This window comes from Battus philenor, unplaced genomic scaffold (genome assembly GCF_028537555.1).
Source record: "Battus philenor isolate CCGP_79_NKW_IND1 unplaced genomic scaffold, ilBatPhil1.0.hap1 SCAF_21, whole genome shotgun sequence".
NCBI classification, from domain to species: Eukaryota; Metazoa; Arthropoda; class Insecta; order Lepidoptera; family Papilionidae; genus Battus; species Battus philenor.
The window spans coordinates 6,657,133-6,676,896 of record NW_027181684.1 but is presented as its reverse complement, the minus strand read 5'-3'; the positions used below and the strand labels follow the sequence as shown (position 1 = coordinate 6,676,896).

The 19,764-nt window shown below is 30.6% G+C and overlaps 1 protein-coding gene across 1 annotated transcript in view; it reads right to left on the bottom strand.

The window, feature by feature from the left end:
* AdamTS-B (ADAM metallopeptidase with thrombospondin type 1 motif B) overlaps positions 1 to 18,877 on the bottom strand; it is a 77,997-nt gene extending 59,120 nt beyond the window's left edge. Inside the window, exon 1 of the mRNA XM_068766303.1 lies at positions 18,516 to 18,877. The gene's annotated coding sequence lies outside the window, so the exon portion shown is untranslated. The remainder of the gene's footprint in view (positions 1 to 18,515) is intronic.
* Positions 18,878 to 19,764: the final 887 nt, after the last annotated feature.

The following is a 19,764-nucleotide window of genomic DNA, read 5'->3' as shown; positions in this document are numbered from 1 at the left end:
TATGCTCAGGAAACATCTTTATATCGCTCATAAATATTTAAATACATTTTATTTAAGATATTAAAAAATTTCAGCTTTCCACAATAATTGTTATCGCTTTAGTAGATGTCAGGTGAAAAATTAACTTGAATAAATTATATTTTTACAGCACTACTTGAACTACAATATGATATATAAAAGTCCTACGCATAAAGTGTTTTATAAAATGACAATATTTTCTAAAACCCAAAATCAGGTAATCGAGTAAAATATATTTTATGAACGAAAACGTACAACACTTATTAGCAAGCGACTTTTACGTAGACAACTATGACGTAGGATTCACATTACTTTTAAAAAAGTCAGTGGATTCTTTTTGAACGTTCTATTTAAAAGTGCGAGAGCTATTAGCCGGCCTGGCTAAGGGCGGGTGGCATCCGTCATCGTCTCGCGCACCCAGAGCTTTGTCTGGAACTATTGTACGGACCGGTAGCGCCGGTTATGCTCGACTCAAATTATTACCCTTTGTCGACTGCATACTTCGTCTTTAGAATGTTGGAAACGTAAGCGGCTTTATACAGTACAAGTTTCTTGTATTGTTAAGCAATGTCGGCGCTCCGATAGAAAAACAAAACAAATTCTTCGGGACCAGTTATTTAAATTCACATAAGATGTTAAGAATGATTTTAGAGTTTCGGTCGAGTCGGTTTCGTTAACGTCAATGTTTAGTTCTACAACTGATTAAAACGTGGGTCAATAGAATAAGATGACTCAAGAATCATAATTTATACATATGAGATTTCCACCTTTGTGCTGACTCATCACGATATCTCTGGAACTAAGGCTCAAAGACTTGAATTTTTTTTAAATATTTAAATGCTAAGTAGAGGTCAATTAAAACAGGTTTTATGAAATCCTACCCAGGTATTTACATTGTTTTAAAATTTTAAGTTTTTTGGTATGTAAAAAATTAGCAATAATGAATTTTATGAAATTATTTCCACAAAAGGCAAGCCGGGACACGCGAAGCGGACGGGAGATAGCTAGTTGATTTATATATTCTATAAACACTTATGCTGATACAGTTCCACGTCGTTTGAGCTTAAAACGAAAAGGTTATCAAAAAAGATACTAAATTTATAGTGTCCTAGTATAGTAACAAAGTGTTATGTAAATATTAGGTTTTAATTAAATAAACGTAAGCAAACTCGTTTTATATGTAATATTATATTATCATTGAGTTGTTACATACGAATCTGACGCCGCACCGTAAACTCGGAAGCGAGGGAACCCCTGATTAGTTGTGGCTACAACCGGTTACACGACTTTTTATTGTACAGTCTACTGCGGCGGCATCATTTTGACAGATGCCATTAACAATAATGACGGCTACAAATGACGACATGTAAAGATACGAATTTCTAGAGCGTTACCAAAACATAGATTGAAATAGAATTATTTAACGCAAACGAAATTTATGGACATATGCATAAAATGAAATATTAATTTATATAGAAGTGAAAGTAATCTTGTGCGTAGTAAGTGGATGTTACGTGCGGTTGTTGAACTTTGATAGTGCGAGTAGATTATACTAAAATTAGCACAAATATTCTTCGTTCCATTAAACGAAAGACGAAATTCAAACGTGCTTCCTTTTCATTTTACTATAACTTTAATTTACTTGCTAAGCGATGCTGTCATATAAAGTCTTCTCTTGTTTATAAGAAAATAACATTAAAATAACAAATTTATAGGATTTAAAAATTTTATAGAATAGTAGATAACAGTTTCGGTGATTACAGATTTCACAGTAAATTCAAAACACTACAGAACGGTGCAAGGAAATTAATAATAAAAATATATTCAAGACGTCCATTCACCTGCGTGAACGACATCAGGTTACTCAAGGTTAAAATCTTGTGCCAATTTAGCGCCATTCATCCATTGAATATAAAAAATAAAACTTTGAGCTTGCTTTATACTAGTTCTTTATAATTAATATTCGTCATACATTAGATTCGTAATACATTAGATACACGGCATCTACAGAACTATCATCTAAATCAGCTGTATGATATCTACTACTATACATAGGCCTCTCTCTCTCATAGACTTATTTCAATAGGACCGGTTGGAATCGGCCTGCATCTAACGTCTTCTAAAAATCTTATCAAGGTCATCTATCTACTTTGTGGGTTGACCTCCTAAAATGCGCACTCTAGCAGCCAGCTGCTCTGCACACAGCGGACTGCCTGCTGCCGTAAATAGATGCACAGTACACAAATAATGAAAATTAACACATTAATGATTTTAAAAAAATCTACAATATCTATAAATATATTAATTAGATGTATAATAACGCATTTTATTGTTAGGTAATAATAACAAGACGCACTAAATATCGTTTAAGACAATATCCGTTTTGTTTGAGATCTCGTTTGAAATTTGACGCAGCTGACATCTTTCTGAATTCATTGTTATGCTAGCTTCAGTGACCAGGAACGCGTTGACATTTATAAATTGATGTTATGATGACATTACTACGGCTGGTTTGAATGACAACTTTGAAATTCGTAGAATATCAATTCGATTTAAGATCGCATACCAATTGCTGCTTTCATACCTACAGACAGAGCACACATGTTAATGCATTGTACGTGTAGGATGGGATTTATCGGAACAGTCAGACCATGTAATGTTCCATTGTATTCTGCATTTGTCGATGGAGATCGACTTTATTCCGTTTACAAAGAGATTTGCATATGATTTGATTTTTAACAATGGTAAGACAAAGAAAGTGGTACGATCTAGAGAAGGTATTCAGGTAAGGCGACAGACACATTCAGTTTTGTAAAAGTAGGTCCAATACTAGGTTTACCCGATTTTGTACATAAACATGGATTAACATTACGATATGACATATACATAGGCGGTTTAAATATGAGTAATTTGGAAATTAAAATTATATAGGTACGCCTTACCATAATCTGAATATACCGGTTTGTAGTAAAGAATGTTAATAGGCTATAATTATGTGGGACTCACCGTTGTTGTACGCGATTTGTACGTTCAAGTGTTTACTGTTTAACATGATTTTGGTGTGCCCGATGTCGCGTGTGCGATTTGGCACATTTTCTATACAACTAATGCAAAGTTGACAATTCAACGATTATCTATACTAGTATACTTTTTTTTCTTGGTCATCTCAATAACATTTAATTTTGACTCGTAAAATGAAATTGTAGAAAATAGGATAAATATATATTAATACATAATAAAATTCTTAACATATATTTTTTAATTATAAGTATATTTATATATATATATGTATATTTATATATATATATGTATATTTATATATATATATATATATATATTTACATATATATATATATATATATATTATGACCTCATGGGCATCACTGTCACAGATTCCAATGGTGTAATCAAATTTATGGGGCAATGAAAAAAATATATTACTCGCTAGTGTTCTTTGAGAAACAAAATACTAAGAGTTTTAGTATGATTTCATTTTAAATTAAGAATAATTTCCTGTCTCAATTTTCATTAACGACTAACAATTTCGTTAATTACTTAATAATATAATACAGATTATCCAAATCCAATTTTACGGTGTATTGAAATATAATGGTTATTGCAAAATTAACTTTTCAATTGAAGAAAAAGCAAAATATGTACAATTTGTCTCGGCCTGGTAATCACAGAGATTACAATCAATTGCGGCCGCAGCCATTAAATTTAATTCAAATAGGTCACCTACACTCTGGTCGTTTGTTTCTTAAAATATGGATACAATTCCTGGCAGATTTAAATTTCTTCATTTAATCGCATCGAATGAAATTCAACTTGAAAGCAAAACTAAAATATGCCTCGGTTTGACACAAAATTAATATATTTAAAGGTATGATGTGCACATATGTAGACGTAATACTCACTATACCAAGTAGATTTATTTTTCGTTGTCACCAAAAACGATTCAACTTTGTCTTCAGTTTAAATCAAAATTGTCCTATTGGCATTTAAAAAGACTCCGCGGGCTTGAAAGGACAGAGCGCGTAAAATGCTTAGCCTCTTGGGCACTTTAGCTTGTGCCATTAGACCACATGCATTTTTACTGTATTAGGTAGCATAAAATTACCAGGCGTAAGAGCCCAGATAGAGAACCTCTGCTTAGGCCGTGACTCAATACGCGTTTTGCATTCCGACTCATAGGACCGAACTGGGGCTTTGTTTTACCAATACTTCAAAAAGAATTAGAGCTGTGAGAATAGTCTCCAGCTATGCTATGTAGAATGATCGGACAGGTCCACTACATGAAACATGGCAGCAAAATATCTAATGTGTGTGATCATAGTTACTCTAAACAAGGAAAAAGCAAGCGTTCTCTGCGCTATGGCTTCAAAAATTAAAATATAATAAAGAATATTTAAATATTCTATTACATTGTATTTATTTTAATTTTTAGGTGTTTTTATGCTGATATTTAGTTACATCTCAAAAACAATTAACTCTGAAAATCATGCACCCAAAGTAAAAAAAAGAATAAGGTTACAAATATTCTGAAACATGACTATTGAAAAAGTATCATCGGATAATTTGATATACGATATAGGTTGTAAGTGTCAGGTTACGTGCCGTTAACCTTGTATATTATGGTGAATGGACACGGATGTTAACGCAAAACATATTGAGGGTCCGATAAAAAACAAACTACCTTTTGACTTTCGATTTACTCACATCCAGTTACTACAAACATTCAACCTTGTACAAAATAGCATGTTTAATAACTTAAGTTTACGCATCCTTTCTCTTTATTCCTACGCATTGGTGCATAACGTTTGATAAAGAAGAAAATATACATAACAGCAATAAGTCACTCGTGTTTAGTATACACCGTGATCCTTGAAATAACAGAAACAGGGTCAAATCAATCAATCTCTAGACATTAGAAATTTGTTTTTTTCTTGATATACTAAGCTCAATGCAACACAATATTCTTTGACTATATTAAGTAATATATACAATAACATAAGTTATTATTTTTACTCTAATTATGAATATTCACAAAATATGTAATAAATCTATATCAAGGTATTCAAAAAGCGAAGATTTGTATCTATTGTATTGAATATAGTGGAAATATTATATAATTCACACTTTGTGTATTAATTATATAAAATTGGCACTGCTCACAAACAAGTTTCCAGAGGATAGGCAGCAGCGTCCAAATACAATAATACCGCACTGCGATCGCCAACCCGCCTGCCAAGTGTGGCGATTATGGTATTACTCCCCATAGATATCTTTAGGAGAGGCGTATGACTTGCAGTGGGCGTCTATGGGCTGAAACGAATGTGTATGTAATAAAAGATGTCAAACTACGTAAACAGAATTTAATTCTATGTACCCTATCAAGCCGTCCGTGATTTTTTAATATTATTTTAAGGGTAAAACATAAGTTATTATTGCATTTTGAAACTATTAAATTATAATGAGAGAAATATACTGATTATAACTGGTTTTGTATTAAAATTCGTAAGTTTAACTTGTAACAATTTAATAAATTAAATAGATAAATCTTAACAATTTATACTTTTAAAAATTTGAATTAGCTTAAAAGATTTATTTTCTTATTTCGAAACCTGGATACCTATTGGATGGACCTATTTACAAAAATAAATTCGACCCTAGTTAAATAAATGTTTATATGTTATCTTCACATATTAAATTTTCATGACAAATGACTATATTTTGGGTGATGTTTTAAAACTTCTGAATAGAAATTTATATATTTTTAAATTTATTACTCATCTGATTGTAAAATCTCAATTTGGTAATACCAAATATGATTTATTTCCTTTATATTAGAATCCGGTTAGATCGAGTGGATTCTTAAAGGGTATAATAGTATAGCGACCTAATAATTTAATAAATCCTAAATAAACATTTTTCTGTGATTAATAACGAAGAACCCACCAAAAAGATTTTTGGTCTGCTAAGAAATGTTTGTTATTTTTTTCATCAGCAGGAGTCAGGGTCAGTTCACTTTGACTTGACCTTCCAGAATATATGCTTGAAATGCACTGACAGCTTTATTTTATTAAAAACCAAGTTGACATCGAATCTTAACATATTTATTAATGAACCATATTAATAGAGAGTTAAAAGTAGTTGCAAACAAACTTGCAGTCCATACACAGATGTCACATCAGGATAGCTATTGAAACTAAGCAGGAATTAAGTCAGATGTGTGAAATTCTGCAATAAAATTTGCGTCAAGATTGTAAGTGGGCTAAACTTCAAGTTTGATTGGCCAATCAAAAATACAGTGTTAAATATATCATGTACAATAAAAAAAACGTATAATACATTATAAATGATACAAATACGCAATAATGTAAAAAAAATCTAATCGAAAAATCATTAACCCTATATTATAAAAAGTTTGCCGCTTAGAGAAGGCGTGAAAGAAAAAATATATAACTAGAACTATACATACAACGCATAACTATATATTAACTTTAACCTTACCTTTACTATTATTCATAAAATGATTTATGAACATCAGTGGTTTTATAAAAATATCGCGATATTTAAATCTTCCAACTCGAATAAACTTCTTAACGGAAAATAGATAGGAACAAGAATTTATATCTCGTTTGGATATTATTAGACGTACCTATCTATATGTACCACATTGAAAATAAGTTTATGTTAACCTGAATAAAGCAAATAAATAAACGATTTAATAACCTGGCCTACGTCGCAATTCAATATCTCTGTCTGTCTCATCCTTTATTGTTTCCGCCCACACGTACGGTCTATACCGACTTATTTCAGATCTAGAGTATTGTCAGTATTCTAGTTAGAACCCAAGAGAGCTGTGAGAGTATTATGATAATATTATGAGCTCGATGGGAAAATAAGACGCTTAAATTTTATAATAAACATGTTTCCTATCTTGACACGTCATAAAGCTCTATTGTTAGAGATCTAGATTTGTATGTATCATTGTGACTTTTGGTGTTAACTTTCACTAAGCTATGGATTGGTAAGTGACAGTCGGCAGGACACGAAGCGTGCAGCACTGGGCCTAACGATTCTGGAGTGGAGACCACGGATCGGCCTTGAAACTTGACCTTGTCAACATCGTCGGAAAACGATGGGAGTCCACAGTCCAACAGTGGACGCCCTGCGGCTGAAATGATGATAATGTCTAGATGACTTTTGTCTCAAGGTGACAAGCACAAATGTTACGCTGCGTAGGATTTTGCATTTCAACACATTGATTAGCATCTTGATACTATAGGAGGCGTAACCTCAAACAGTTTTTCGTCATTCTTTTTCCTTTTGTTTCTTTTCATGTTAAAACAATTACATAAAAAGAACTAAGTAAGATGCAGTATAAATAGAAACATCTATATTTGTATTGTATTGTATTATTTTTGTCTAGTCTTTTAAAGCAGAATAAAAATCACAACCTCTAAGGTTGACAGATGACATGAGTATAGCTTTCAGAAATTCCCAAAGAACTAAAATACTAAATAGACTTCTAGTAAAGAAAGTTAACTAGTTGAGCTATAATAAACCATGATATGCCAAAATTAATTACAAAGGTAAGTACATTGATACGTAAAAGACCGAAAGCCGATGATGTTGTCAAACATCTTCTAAAGCTGAAGTGGGAGTGCATAGGCCATATATACAAAAGGCAAAAGAAGATAGGTAGTTAAAAGAAACTGGATTCTTTTTTACGAGAAAAGATTAAAAGGTACACAGGACAAGTGATAGAGTGATGATATTATGAAAGTCGCAGGAAATTAAGAGTCAAGATCAGCCAGAGACTCTTCAATAAGATAAAGGAGGTTTTACCGCTTCAGGCGATCCTTACATTACATAAAAAACATTATCGTTAATTTAAGGAAACTAAAGCATATAATACCAAAAAATATATTCGTTAAATGAAAGATACGAAATGTATGTAATAAGAGAAACGAAATGAAAGATATAGCTTAACAAATACATTAATACAAGAGTAACTTCAAAATTATAAATTTTATGTAAAACTCAGTGTGTACAGAATATGTAAGAATGATTTGCTGTTTCAAATAAATACAAAAACAAAACGTTAAACACAAACAGTATTCTTTTGTAGTTTATTCTCCTAAGTACCTAAATTTCGGAGGGCTTTCGCTGTTTTTAGTAGCCAGATCTCTCTAAGCGGTTAGACAAAATGTCTTTGCAGTACCTGAGCATGCTCCTTCAAAAATCATCGCTCGGCGCATTATATATAACACTATTACTAGAATTATTTATGCTGAACGTACATATGAACAGATAAGATGCAAATGCTGGAAGCCGGTTACTTCCAACCTCTTTTGAATGTCTTTGTTAGAAGCCTATGTCTAGCAGAGGATGTCTAACGACTGAAATGTTGATGATGATGATATTGAACGCTTGTTTGCAGTGTTTCAGATTGAACATATAGGTGTAGCTCACACCTTAAAAGACACGTGTAATTACGCCACGGTTAGCAACACAAGATGAATTATTACATTGAGTAATACGAGTAGACAAAACAAATTCGGTAAGATAAAAATCTTGACAAATCTATCACATCAAATTACATTAGTAACAGAAGCGAATGTATTGTAAAGTATGTTTTAAGTCTATTAAATTATTTTTGAATATTAAAAACGATAGCAAAATTGCAAAGGGAAATTTTAAATAACTTCCACTTATAGTTTTGTGATAAAATGTTAAGTGTAAATTTATCATTGCCTGACTTAAAAATCGGTTTACGTACAGCTTTTCCTACAGATTCCATAGTTTTTTCGAATATTTAACGTTTAAAACCTTTCTTTAGTTCCGTCGTTGATATTAATAGATAGTATGTATTGTAATGAAGTAGGGTCATAACATCGTGTTTAATGATTCATTTAAAACACGTTTATCTTGTATCAAGATTAATGCCGTGGGAAGTTCACTGCTGGACAGAGTACTCCACCATAGACTTTTCTTAGGATCCGTCTATCGACCTTAACGAGGTCAACTGTCCATCTTGTAAACAGTCAGTAGTTATGTACTGCGCTGTCTTTACGTGGTCTTCAATCCAGAACCTTAAAGTCACGCTGTACACAATTTAAATTTAATTAATGTGTTTTAATTTCGTTAAAATGGATAAATAAATTTACAATTCGCTTATGGGTTTAAAAGACAGTAGTGATGATTTGTTAGTTGCTATGGCAACTAAACGTCCTATAAATCTTTTCCAGATTGTCAAGTGAAAATCTTGCAGCGATGTAACGGCGCAGTGTTTCGAAAGATCGTAGGCGGGCGGATTTATATGAAAGTCGCACGATACTATATAAATAGATTTGCAAGCATTTAACAACCTGCAAACAACATTACAATCTCTGTTCAATTAATAATTCTATAAGATATTATATCTACGCTCATATTCGTATGTCATGTTACGAAATAAGGTCACAAGTAACGTTAAAATTATTTTAATTAAAACGTTTCCGCCATTTAACTCTATTTAAATATAATTTAAAATCAGAAACAATATTATAAATCACTTGATTACTTTCTTGCTTACTATTTTGAATTGCTTGATTACTACGTGTACCGTGATTTTGGATTTGATTGTCTACTACTATTTTTAAAAAAGTTTTTGCATCCAAATCTGCAGGAATTCTTCAACTCCGTGACCAGGCTCCTACAAAATTAAGCTACTTTTAATGCTAATTTAATGCCAACATAAACATCGTATGAAAAAAATCCAGATGAAAAGTGGTATCAAAAAGGGATGACATGGAGTCGTCACTACGAAGCCTATATCTGCCTCTTTATGATTTTTTAATGGCACACCTCAAGTGCAAAATCTTCCGTAACGCTCCGAAAACAATTGCAGAATAATGGCGGCTCCAGTAGCTTAAACCTTCGAGCAGTTTTTTCAAAACCTTCAGTGTCATTTAGAAGAATATTGACGAAGGTTACACAATATAAAATAATAATTGACTACCAAATCGTTTATTCTACCCACTATCCGAACTTCAAGAACAATGAACTGTAACACAAATTGAAAAATTAAGATTATTTAAAAAAAAATAGGGAATCAATATACACCAAAATCAGCGATTTAGACATTCGTTTATTACTACTGTAACTGTAGTCAAAATTAGCGTCAGTTTCCTCGGATTGTCGTGAATAAAACCAGAGGATTGGATAGCGCAAGCTGATTTGTAAATTTATTTACGTCTCTTACACATCTCTGTAAACATGACCGCGCGCGAATTGACCAATATAGTTGACAAAATTGATTGTTTGCGACATTCAGGCAGCGAAAAAACTAACAGACTTATATAATGTATGTTCAGATTCTGGGAAAGTGATCAATTTAAACTTTAACCTTCTAGTTGTGGCTCTTAATTTCTATTAAAATGTTTACTTGGGTTATTTTAGCGTAAACATACTGCCTTTTAACTGCCGAATTTACTATACATTAAATATTTAAAAGTAATTAAACCTTTTTTTATAAATACACACGTACAGCTATAGTAACAAGTAATAAAATAGGACACTTATATTGCAGACAAACTAGTATTCTATATAAAAACGATCGTTCTCTTTCGTACCTTTGGAACCAGTAATAAATACGATTATTGTGTTAAAAATAAATCTCTTTAAGAAGCAAAAACATATCTTCGTTATCTTGTTTTTTGTTAGGGCATACGAGATTCTCTGCTGGAGATTAACTACTGCCATAGATTTATATTTGGACCGACGTGCTTCCTGTGTCTTCCGACAACCTTTGCATCCCATGTGGCCTGCCCTCTGCCGCAAATTTGCCAATCCGCTTAACCATGTAGATTACTTCCGTTGGTCAGTTGAAGAAAAAATTTGTGTATGTATATAGATGAATCAATATTTTACTTTAATTTACTGATATACTTTTTCTGAGAAGAATATTTTCGGTAATAAACGAAAGACATTTATCGTATTGTTCTGTTCGCCTTTGCACAAAAATAAACGATCTCATTCTCTGTTACCATCTGCCGCCCGAAGAGCGGCTTAAGCGATAAGATCGAATGCAATATCACACATGGAGACAATAACAACTCAGAACCGATAAACAATCATTTGAGAATTCCACAATTATAGGCACACAACATATCTTTCAAGATCTAAAATTGCCGATATAAAATAATCAGCCATAATTTATTTAATTCATTCACGTTTTGGAACTTTTTCAAGTTACTACTTAAGTAAAATAAGTAGTAACTTGTACTTAAAAATTTTTAAACATCGTTATTACATTATTAACACCTGAAACCGTTAAAAACCGTCGTATTTTATATTTCATTGAAATGGTTGGGATAATAATGATAATTTTCAGATCTAGAAATACAATTCTCGACAATAATGTGGGAAGTAAAAATTAATTTCTTTACACCTTATGAATCTGCATGAAGATATACTAAATAGTTTGTGGTAATTAAGAAAGTCTAAAATGTTACATAAATGAAAAAATATTTTTTGTGTTTTTATTTTTAAATATATCTCAGTACCTCAAAATGACGAAAGGTAGTAACAACCATGAACTCTTTTTTTCAAACAAACTGGGTTTGTCATAAAAGGGACCATAAATAAATAGACACAGGAACTAAAACGTAAAGGTTCAGCTATAAAATTATAATGACCCGCCATGCGCACGGTTTTATCATAGACGAATGCTATATACTGTTACTGATTTGTTTTAGGTGGCCATGAAGGAAAGCAATCTTTTATTTATAAATATCACATCGAATGAAAAGTTATTCCTCTTTTAATTGATTAAATCTACAATTTAAAAATCGTAGCAGGTTTATTTTTAAAAATATTATTCATAGATTGGAACATTTATTTACGTTTGATGTTTTTGGTCATCGACACTATTTCCTCGTCGGTATTCACAGCTTCATCGGGCTTAACGGCATTATTTTTATTCATAGACTCCGTGGATATGTGGCAGGTCTAAGGTAAGCGCCTTCCTCGTTTTGTAAGGTAAAACTCTTATTTAACCCCTGTAAGTAGGGCAATGAATTTATTATTCATAGAATTGACAATTTTTTCATTTATGGTTTTTTTTTCGTTTTTCATATCATTTCATATCACATTTTCTTTCACTTTTCTATTGCTTTTTATATGTATTTAATTTAATTTTGATTGTCTCTTTTATGATCTGACCTTTTAATTTTATACATTTCTTTTATTATAATTGTTAGACTGTAGTTGTGATTTATTTTAATTTCGTTTCTTATTTGGTTTTTATACCGTCTAGATCTTATTTTATTTTTATTATTTGTTAATTTATTAAGTTTAGTATCGTTATAAATTACATATGTACAGTAACAGGGTGAAATTGGCACTGTAAAACATTTTTGTTTGTAGTGAAGCTATGACAAAATAATACGAATGGGATCCACGAAACAATTTAATAATATTTCGAGGACATAAATTGAAAAAAGAATCGCATAAAAACTCGAAGAGGACTAAACAAATTCTTGAAAGTTACTTATTGCGCGATAACGAACTTAATAAATCAACCTCGTCCGTCGAAGCTATTTCTGACCAGACATTACGAGCATCTGTTTTACGCGCTATCTAATTTCTATCGGTTCGGACGACCACAAGTTCACGGAAATCAGATGAGGAAGCTGCTCCATGTATATAGGCCAATGTGTCAGACTTCTAGACCGTTAACCCCATACGGTTGGAACAGTTTTAGCTCTGTCCGAAAACTCGAACGTATTCATGTTTTATTTTTACATACTTGTATGTTTAATAATGTTTTTGTTACTAGTAAAATTAATATCGTATTCAACATTTAGAAAAGATATTTAAATATCCCAATAGTATTAATGTATTGTTTATTTAATATTGAATTCTCATTCTATTATTGTCTAGGTGCATGCCGTTACCAACCGAACCTCTCGGAAATTTATTCAGGAGGCCTATTTCCAACAGTGGGTGTCATATGGCTGAAATTATGATGATGATTGTCTACTCTTTATCGGTGATATCTACATCTTTACCTAATCTTCTTTCAGTATTGTACACCAGTCCCAAATTTTATTTCAACTTAAAATACTCTACGGGACAGACTGTGTCTAGACTAGTTGTTTTGTTAAGGCAAAAGTTTTATTGTACTTCTTGACGTTATGGAAATAAATATTATTATAAAATAATTTTTATTATAGACGCATAAAAATAGGTTACACGCTTTAATGTAAAAAATTAATCACTTACAAAGTATTTGTATGAAAATATATATTTGTAAGATAATACTCATGTACAAGTAATTGGAAAAGTACATGTCAAACTCCTATAATTCGTTGATATTTTTATATTTAATATCATCAATCAACTGGAAGATAGCTAGAGCAAATCGACATTATTGAGATAATAATGGAACAATAAACAAAACTGTAACGACATTATGAATATAGTGATGCTAAAATGTAAGTTTGTTTACAACGGCTCTTGACCGAGTTAAACCATTTATTTGTAAGAAGACGAAGAATTGTTTATTTTAGATTCAAAAGTATTGTAGTCTAAACATAAACAGGTGATTGCTTATTGGCTAAACGAGTGAATACATACCACATATATTAGCACGCTTTGAAGCTTTTACACCTATTTCCGATCACACTGTAGAAAGTGATCACTCTGAAATAGGTATTTATTCTAATAGCATGCGATAGGCCAATAACTTCTGGCAGTGCCCAGTCTGCAGAGATCGGTAGTGAACTACAATTTAAAAATTAGTTTTAGTATCTAGTGATTCGAATTTTGAAAACGTTTTTTCTTGCTGTATTATCATCACGATAATTATTATTTCGAAAATCATTGATTTTTGTGTAGAGTATTATACACATTAATTTACAGCTAATGTGGCATACACTCTCCCACATTAAGCTTTAACAAGTATATAACTTTATCCTGTATAATACCTTTTAAATAAATTAAACTTAACATTGGTAATTAAAATTAATTAATATTTAGTAATTCGAATTATGAAAACGCTTTTTTAGTATATTATCATTTCGTTTTTTTTTATTTCTAAAATCATTGATTTTTGGGTAGTTTATACCATATATAAATAATACATAATACATATAACATATATTTGATATAGAAATTGACGAAAATATGTAGAGAAAATCCCAACTCTTATATACGTAAAATCCTCTCAGTCTAACTTCCACTTATGATTACCTAGCCTATTGAATACATTAACGACGTGGAATCAATGCTGCAAAAAATGCCTCTCGCTTTACAGATTATTAATTATCAACACAATACAATTAATTTCGTAACGTATTACCATTCATTGAGTTTTTAAATGATTTTCTGTCTATCGCACTGTGATACGCGTGCGACTTTTTACATAAATTTCATTAATGGTTACACAATGACATGTTTATAAACTTATAATTTTTATAATTTATTTATGCAATATCAGACTTCTTTGTTATAACATGATGTTAAAGAAAGAAAATAAATTGATAGTTGCGGTTATTGATGAGTTGCCAATACTGATCGTTTTATATTTTTATTCAATTACTTATTTATAGAATGATTTATAGCAGTCTCGGGAAACCACTTAACAGACAAACATTCTATTTAACTTTTAAGTCTGGTTATCAACACTAGAATGCTTTTAATAATTTTACTGTTATATAACCTCAAAACCGATGCATGATTTTATTTACATAATTCAAAGATGAAAACGAAAAGCGTTTTAGAGAGCTTTAAAGTTATTTTTAATTTCTATTTTATTGACAACCTTTACGAGACTTCTAAAAATAAAAATATTTTATTTAAGTTTTTTATCTACTTGCACTTTATAATCGTTAATTTTTTTAACATTATTAGTAGTAAGCTACCTCCGGCTCGGAAAGCTGATTAAGATAGGCAGCGAGAAGAGCCAGCTAGAAACTATACAGTTGCTCTTATTAAATATAATTAACAATATTTGATGTGTACATTATCATATCAACAAAACATCTTCTAATATCTTGTATAATATTTATTTAATTACTATTCAACTTTTGATTTAAAACAAAGAAAGGGAATGTCTAAGATATCTTTGACTTTAATATAGATACATACACTCAGACCCTTGAAAGCTTTGTTAACTTTTTTAAGACGAAATTTAGGCAATACGAGTTTATTTTTATTTCTTGTAATTATCATGTGTCTGGCACTAATTTTATAAATAGATCTTGCACATTAAAAAATTGAGGTACAAAATAGTAATAAACAACATGCACTATAATGTAATCCTTGATCTGCTAACATTCTGAATACTAGAGTAAAGAATATTCATACATTATCACAGTCATTTGACACACACACATTTTCGTTGTAACCGATATGCTATAAAATGAATTAAAACTCTTTCATGTATACGAATAGATATGTACATAAATTTATTAGATATTTCCCGATAAAATAACACTAAACACCATTTTAATTATATCCTAAAGTAATAAACTGAAATCTACTTCATGGTAATGAATGTGGCGCGCGATTAGTATATATTATTTTAAAATTTTATATAAAACTGCAAAATTTTACATAAAATTATTTTTTCTTTTAAAGTACTTAACATACTTAACAGTGACAAAAATATTTCATTACATTCCAGTAACTTCAGTAGATTATGTTTCAATTTTAAATTTGCGTCATATGATTTCGAAATATGAAAACTGCTTGACCATCGCTCCAATATATTTCCAGCAGTTTGTACAGAAAAATAAACAGACAAATCGAAAGTGTACTTGTAAAATTGTTTTTGTTATAAGGATTTTTTTAAGAACTCTTATTATGCCATAATATTTTACTAGAAAAGCAAAGACGTCTTTCAATCATTTTTTTCCAAAACGAAAATTGTTTCATGATAAAATATACTTTACCCACAGTTAAATTTATTGATTCGGCGAATTACTATTATTATAATATCTTCTCCGTTGATATTTCCTGAATAGAAATAGTAGGAATTTATAAAAATGCTTATTTATAACTCAAGGACATCGACTCTCGAATAAAGATAATTCGATGAGCATAATAATATAACAAATAAAAAGTAATGCGAAATGTCGGTAAAACTTTTGTTTAAATTTATAAAAATGGCATTATTTGTAGTAAATAATTATTTGACTAATGTTACTATTGCAACTCTACAATGCTATGTCGTAAGATGAAACGAAGGCTGTCGGGCCAAGTTCATGAACGCTCGTTCAACGACCGCCGTTATCATTACAATTCAATGCGATATGAAAGGGCTCATTAACGCCGATCTCCAGTTACATCCAACCCGTAAATACTTATTGATAATTAAATTATTTAAAAATGTTGTATTAATAGAGCGTTTTAAAATTACAAAATAATGTTTTATTTTGTCTGTAATTATATGCTCCGATATTAAAAATTTGGTAAAAAGTTAAGTTTTTTCTGATAATCATTTTAATAAATTAAAAGTAATAAAATGTTATGACGCTTAAGATATAGTTTCAATGTTTTTACTCCAAAAATAAATATTTTTTTTAATATATTTAATTACAAGAGCGATGAGACAAGAATAAGCACGTTTATTATTTACGAAGCATTGTCTGCACAAGGCGAGTCTGGTCTTTTGTTAGAATCGACAAAGAACACCGTATCGTTCTTCCGTGCGTATTAAGCCAAATATAAAACGAAAGTGAAACATGTATACGTTGTTTACAGTGAGTGTTCCGTCCGTAATATTTTGTTATGATGCGGCCTTCAGCGGGGCCACACTCGCGCCGGGTTCACGGTGAGGGTTACTTTTATTGCTACGGTCCATTAAGACCAATTCGCTTATGCATTATTTCGCTATACATTACATCAAGCCTCTTGTCTGCTTACTCGGCAGTGTTCAATATATTTTTCATAGTCAATTTAGGGTGTTTTTCGTAACCAGTTTAAAAGGATTTTATAGTCTACTAATTTAATTTGTTAACATAGTCCATTTTTTTAATTTTAAAGTTAAAAAAATATCAAAGGTAATTAATATTTCCGTAGATATCATATCAGTCATAAATAGTTACGCAGTAATAATAGTTGACATAGTTGTAATAAATATTTAGTTATAAAATTCGTTTAATTCCATGACTTCTATAATAGTTATAGAAGTCTGAATCGATCAACTGTACAAAGAAAATTATCACGAAAATGCAGACTTACTAGCTCTAACGAAAGAATTGCGAAAATTAACACAGAGACTTTAATTGATATAAATAGGCAATAACAAGCGAGACTATCATTGAACCTTTTTCAGACCACATGGCATAATTACTCATTGCAGGAGGCTTTGTTCTGTCTGGAGTCTAGGCGTTAAAAGATTTCAAATTGAAGCCAATTAATATGAGATGTTGCGGCAATTTTTTTTAAATCGCGCTTGATATTAATTGCTTTTCTGGGAATCACATTCGAGTATAAGAAATTTCAGAGTAATTTACATGTCGATTCATAAGGCTTTTTATGTTCTAATGTTAAAATATCAACTAAAGTGTTAAAAACCTAAATTAACACTTCTGAAACAGGAGTCATTCACCTTAAAAATATTTCTATATACATTTTTTAATAAGACTTAATACGAAGCTATTTCTAAACAATGCCCAAAATTTTAAATTAGTAAATAAGTTTTGATATTTGAGTTAGTGTACATATAGAAAATATCAAGAAGTTTTAGTTTGCAAATTTATACATAGGTTAAATGATAACCTCAACGTAATTTATAAGCGTAGTGTTTATAATTATGTTATAATCAAGGAAATTAAAGCTAAATTATTTAGTTTCGGAGTAAATAACAATAATGAAAAATGTCCAAATTTACAGAATGATTATTTGTTGCAACATTATCATTAGCTACTGAATAATAAAGTTTAATTTATTGTTATTTATATAACGAACCTTAATGTATTTCAGTTAATTAGAAATTGTATATTAGTTATTAGAAAATGTATTCCAAGTACATATGGTTTTATTTATCTGATGTCAACATTTTATTACAGATCTAATCGAAAGTATTCGTAAAAAACCTGTAATAATGAGTCTCTGATACAGCTTACAACTGTATGTATAGCTGCGTTTGACAGTTGTTTTATAATAAAATCGAAATCGAAACCTCTTTTCAAAGAAGTCACGAACAAATATTATGACAATCACATTATCACAAAAGTATCAGGAACATAGATGTATGTTAGCTAATTACGAAGTAGTGTGGAATGAAAAATTTCGTAATACAGCCAGTAAACTAAAATTCGTTTTGTCTATGAATGCAATTCAATCCTGAAACTACATATATAACTAGATACGCAAAAATTACTTATTGAATAGTTTATATATTTATGGTATACATTAATTACTAATTAGTAATTTTCTCCTGGACTGGACGCGATATTGACGAACTGAAATATCTAGCCTTAATTAGATGTACTTACTTGGCTTATAGGTCCATTTGGGTTCATAGCTGCCGATCGGTGCAGACATGATGAGACGATCCCAGCCGGCAAAAAGTGAAATTTCACGCGAGACGCCCCGGCTGCTAATTTATTCACTCGCAGTGAAAAACGTGGATCGTTCGATACCGTGTTCGCGCTTACTATATATAAACACGTGATTGATAATATGTAATTTGATTCTTTATGGAACAAGTGTAATTTTATGAAATGGTATATCGTTAATTTAAATTTTTCGAAATTTTAACTCGTTAGGATCTTTTAGGCTTTCATCGAGTGATATCGTGAGCGTGTTCGGAATATAATCAGGCGCGAAGTTTGAAGCGAAGCAGCACGTAGAGAAAGAGCGTGCGTCGCGGCGAGCTGCGAGCCACTGACTGCGCGAGCGCATACGCTAACCTACACTTCTCAACTCTTCCAATTTTATTATTTTAAAACCCCGCTCTTATACTTTTTCCCAACTGCAGTAAGTCTGTATTGTGTAGTGCGCCCAGGCTAAACCCTAAAACAAAGTCGTTCATTAAAAGTAAACATTTTCCGCAATAAACAAACCAAAAGAAACTTTATTAAAAAATTAATGAAAATACAATGTACGCATGTTTCACATTACTTACGCATTGAAAATTATTTAGTAAAATAGTATTTAAATAATTCAAATGAAGAGACTATGTCGTTAAAAATAAGAAATACATGACTTGAAAGCATTTTAGGCGATGAAAAATAAATTTTAATCATAATTTATACTTTTTGTCTAAGCATTGTATAAAAAAAGGCGCTACAAATTTTAAAAGACTACTGCAATCAAATAGTGGAAATAATGTAATTTACTTTGTTAGTTAAAGAACGTCCTAAGATATTTTCTTTTATGTCTACGATTAAAAGAAGGAAATAAGTAAAAAAATATGTATGTTGTACATAATTTGAAAAATAATTTTTAATAATTATTTTTTGCAATGTCACAATTCGTTATCTTGAAAATACGTCGGGATTCGCGACTGAAATAATATATAATATAATCAATATAGATCATTTATTTATATTTATGAAAAGGTTTTCCTAAAATTTTGTCAATAATTAACTATAATTGTTTTAAAATCATACATAAGATGTAAAAATATAATATTTTCATAGTAAATTTATTACTGTCTAAAATCACTCGGTGGACATTTTTAAAAAATAAACAGTCATAAGTCTATCGAGTAATGGATACACATATATTATATTATTTAAA